The sequence below is a fragment of the Triticum urartu genome, chromosome 6A (genome assembly GCF_056163025.1).
Source record: "Triticum urartu cultivar PI428250 chromosome 6A, HENAU_Tu73, whole genome shotgun sequence".
NCBI classification, from domain to species: Eukaryota; Viridiplantae; Streptophyta; class Magnoliopsida; order Poales; family Poaceae; genus Triticum; species Triticum urartu.
This window is the reverse complement of record NC_141878.1, coordinates 248,248,775-248,253,281: the sequence shown is the minus strand read 5'-3', so window position 1 is coordinate 248,253,281 and position 4,507 is coordinate 248,248,775. Positions and strand designations below refer to the sequence as shown.

At 41.5% G+C, this 4,507-nt stretch overlaps 1 long non-coding RNA gene across 1 annotated transcript; it reads left to right on the top strand.

The window, feature by feature from the left end:
- Positions 1-1,329: 1,329 nt before the first annotated feature.
- On the top strand, positions 1,330-2,362 carry LOC147964902 (uncharacterized). The gene is made up of 3 exons (XR_015607206.1): positions 1,330-1,399; positions 1,507-1,574; positions 2,009-2,362. It is a non-coding gene; the product is annotated as an uncharacterized LOC147964902 (long non-coding RNA).
- The last annotated feature ends 2,145 nt before the right edge of the window (positions 2,363-4,507 follow it).

The following is a 4,507-nucleotide window of genomic DNA, read 5'->3' as shown; positions in this document are numbered from 1 at the left end:
TATGGTGCCGTTACCTCTTTTGTTATTTTTGATACTTTTCTTGTCTGTAGGACAATGAAAGTCCTTTGTTTGGAGAGGGAAACCAAGTTGAAGTGAGTGGAAAATACTTCGGTGCATCCTGGAGTCTAGCTACTGTTCTTAAAGTGATTGGTGCTTCACATTTTATAGTACAGTACATGCATACTGAAAATGATGGGTACATGAAGTTTTTTGAAACAGAAACTTGTTCATGGCCCTACTTGTGTCGGAAAGTGCCAAACTTGAAACAGAAACTTGTAGTAGCGGGCATGGATCTTAGTTCTTCAAGCATAATCTTTTAAAGCAGAAATCAGTGCACCTCATTGTTATTTTTTTTTGCCCTACTGCTTTAAGCACTATTGGTACAACATGAACTGGACTTCTTGGGGGTGACTGGATTTTGGGCAAACTTTGTTGCTGATATTGGCCAAATTATGTGTGCATACTCCATCTAATCTAATATATAAATCTGAGAACTTGAAGCTTCATTCCTTTGGTCACCCAAGATATGTTAATGAAATGCTTTTGTGACTCCATTTGTTTGTGAATTTGCCTACTTGTTCTCATGTGACTCAGTGAGCATGCATTCAAGTTTTTCTGCGGGTCTATTTAGCATGACCCAGTGCTATGTGTTTTTAGCTACTTTAGCGTTCAAATGAACATAACGATGAACTCGGATCCAGGGCATGTACTCTAACCAAAGCATGTACAGTCTGCCATATTTAGAAATTCCTAGATACCAGATACAACTATGCCCTTAATTAGTAAATTTCCTTCAACAACCCATGCTTATGATCTGAGAACACTCTATTTGTGTACTGATGTACATTGGATGCCCGGCTTTTAATTTTGAGTGTGTGTAATGTGATGTCTGGCATTCACTTGAAGTGGCACTCCTATATTTGCTTATAATATAAATACTTTTTTATACATACAATGCAAATATTTTGTTTATGCATACCTGAACTCCTAGCTAGCACTTGACAACTTATTCTCTGGTTTCCTATTAATTAAACGGTACACCCTCCGTTCCAAATTACTCGTCGTGGTTTTAGTTCTGGTTTCCTGCCTCTTTGATTTGTTAGAGTATTATCTGCACATTAGTTCTTTCATTGAGAGTGTGTATTTTCTGCTCATCTAGGTTTGACAACTAGTTCCTTGCTCTGCTCTGCTCCTACTAGGTGCTCGCGGAGGAGGCCAAGGCGCAGTAAGACAAGGCCGTCTTCAAGGTGCTCGATCTGGTACGATCTTTTAACCTCGGAAGGTCGAACCTCTCACAGACGATGTCCGTCATCGGTGAGCTGCTGGTTACCTCGGCCTCCCGCGGCATCTCCGACTGCCCCCACTCTTCTGACGAGCACATGCTGCAGCTCCTAGAGAGGTATTCACCTCCGTCCTTCCCCTTCCGCTACTGATGCTGCTCAGATTCCCCGGTCTTACTCATCTTGTCTCTTGTGTTGGGTGCACGGATGCCACTTCTTCCACCAGCGCCCTCCCCTCGGTGCCCAGCCTGTGGAACACTTCGAATCTTTGGAGTCGCCAATGTCTTCCTGCAGGTAGCACCCCCCTGTCCCTCCCCATCCTCCATTCCCCTGCAGTTCCGTTTTTTCTTGAAGTCATCCTACATACCTGCATAATTAGGCACATATGCTAAAGTGAAACTAGTGCTATATTGCATCAAATGGTTATTTCTGGATTTGGTACCAGTTTTGGCCTGGCTTGTGCTTCATACCTTGCTTTGGTTTTCAGTAGCAAGTAGTGCCTTAGTACCTTTTCTATCATCTGATGTCCATGGATCGAAATTTTGGCTGTTATGTATTTATTGTAGTATCAAGAATGGCTCAAACCTGAAGTTCTTAGGCTGTACATATAGCTATGCTCCATTCTTTTGTGCATTTTAATTCAGTGTTGGTGTTGATTTGATGCCCATGTTTAGAAACAAACTATTGTAGGATAAATAGGTTAATCTTCTTGGTTTGTTCGTGTGCAGATGACTGATGAGCTGATCTTCCACCAGTGGTAGCGAGAGGTGGTGCTGGATCAGTATATCGATCAGCAGATCATCCTGCCATTTGGGCAGGGAGAAGCTGGGACAGCCCTAATGTAGTAACATCACCATGTGGCAAATCCAGTAGATTGACACAATATTGGTGCTTGGGTGACGGGACAAAGTATGTGTACTAGTGATGGTACACGATATTCGTGCTTCTCATTGATGTTATGTGTGATTAGCTAAAATTTGTGCTTCTCATCCAATCTATGTTAATGTGCGCTTGTGCACTTGTTGGGCCTTGAACCTTGCTGTGTAGAGGAGTCGATTGATGATGTATTGTATTTCATGTGATGTGTTGCTGAAATGAAATATATGAAATATTTTATTATGTTGTATTTGTTTTCTAATGGGCATATCCTTAAATGTGCATGATTTTGATAAAATAATGCATCAGCGCAAATAAATCAAACCAATTCAATTAAGAAAATAGGTATTGGGCTGCCCCATGTCAGCCAGATTGGTGGATTGGGCTATGAAATTTACGATGATTGGGCCAGGCCCATGTAGGATAGATTGGTGGACTGGGCTATGAAATTTATGATGATTCCATTTGGTCACTAACAATGCCACGTCAGCTCAGCCATGTCTAATCCTACGTGGCTCAGGCAAATGGGTAGTGACATTTCTGAAATTTTGGTCTTTAGTCTAGTTATGACCAAAATTCCAAAAAGGTCAAGTTTGTTCGTTCTTGACGGCCAACTGTTGACCTTCTGAATTTGGTCAAAAAAGGTCAATAAACGATAAATATGACGAATCAATGACCAAAATGGGGGGTCATAATTGACCGTATTTCTTGTAGTGGTGGGAATGATGCTATCTTCGTTGTCATTGACAAGCTTAAAAAATTGGCTCATTTCCTTCCAATCAAAGAATCTATCACGGTAGCTTAGTTGGCAGAGCTATACACCTTCAGAATTGTCTCGTTGCACAGAATTCCATAATTGATCTCTTCAGACCGCAGAAGCATTTTCACTTCCATGTTCCGGGACTCCTTCCAGAAGGCCATGGGCACCAACATTCGCTTTAGCACGGGTTTACATCCTCAAACAAGTGGCCAAGTCGAGATAGTCAATCAAATCCTCGAAGACATGCCCAGACCTTGTGTCATCTATTTTGGTATGAAGTGGGAAGATTGCCACCCATATGCCGAGTTCTCCTACAACAATAGCTTCCAAGCAAGTTCGGGCAAGGCCCCTTTTGAAATTCATTATGGCAGAAAGTGTTGTACTCCTCTCAACTGGTCCGAGACTGGTGATCGCCAACTTCTTGGCAATGACTTGATCATAGAAGCTCAAGAAATGTGTAAAGTTATCCGTGAAAATCTCAAAGCCACGCAATCGCGCCAGAAGAGTTACTATGATAGCAAGCACCGTGACTTGGCTTTCGAGATCAGAGACGATGTCTATCTTTGCGTCTCTCTAATGAAATGCACTCAATGCTTCAGTATCAAAGGGAAGCTTGCCCTGAGATACGTGGGTCCTTTCAAGATCATTGGCAAAACAGGCGACCTCGCCTATCAACTTGAGCTTCCGTCCAACTTCTCAAATGTCCATGAGGTTTTTCACATGTCACAACTTCGCAAGTGCTTCAAGACACTCGAGCACACTATCAAATTTGAAGATATTGATCTCCAAGAAGACTTGTCTTATCATGAGCATCCCGTTGCCATTCTTGAAAAACCAAGCGCAAAACTTGCAACAAGTCGATCAAATTCCTGAAAGTTAAGTGGTCTCGCCATTCTGACCGAGAAGCTACATGGGAGTGCGAGGATCACCTCTATCCAGAATATCCTTAGTTCTTTCAGTCCTAGATCTCGGGACGAGATCCTCTTGTAGTGGAGGAGAGTTTTAACACCCCAGATGTAAAACTTCCCTTTTTTGAGCAATATATCCACTTGATCTTATTCCAATTCCTCATCTTTTGTTTTTAGTTGTTGTTTTAATTTTCCATTGTCTTGTTATATTTCTCTATGCCATCATATGTTGAATCATGGTCATATCAAGCATAGCTTTGTGTTTGGCCATTCATGTTGTTGCCATGACCAGCATGTGCATTGTGTGTCTGTTTTCATGCATGTTATATTGTTGCACGCTCCATGGGTGATCCATGCACCATCACTTCTCCTCCTACCCCTTTCTTACTTTTTGCAGGTCCCATGTTGTACTACTCCATTAATGTTCATTTTCTCCCTATAAATCTTGCACCATGTCCTAAACCTCTCTTCCAAGTTGCACCTATTTTGGAGTTGATTAGGTTAGGTTCAAAAATGCCTCAAGTTTGAATTTTGTTCATACTTGTTTTATTTTTCTACCACTAAAAATGCCCAACTTAATTTTATCAAATAGGGCATAATTCCAGAGTCATGTGGATATTCTCATATCTCATACACCTCTCCTTTCCCCTATGCATTTATCTTTATTTTTCTGTCTGGTGAAA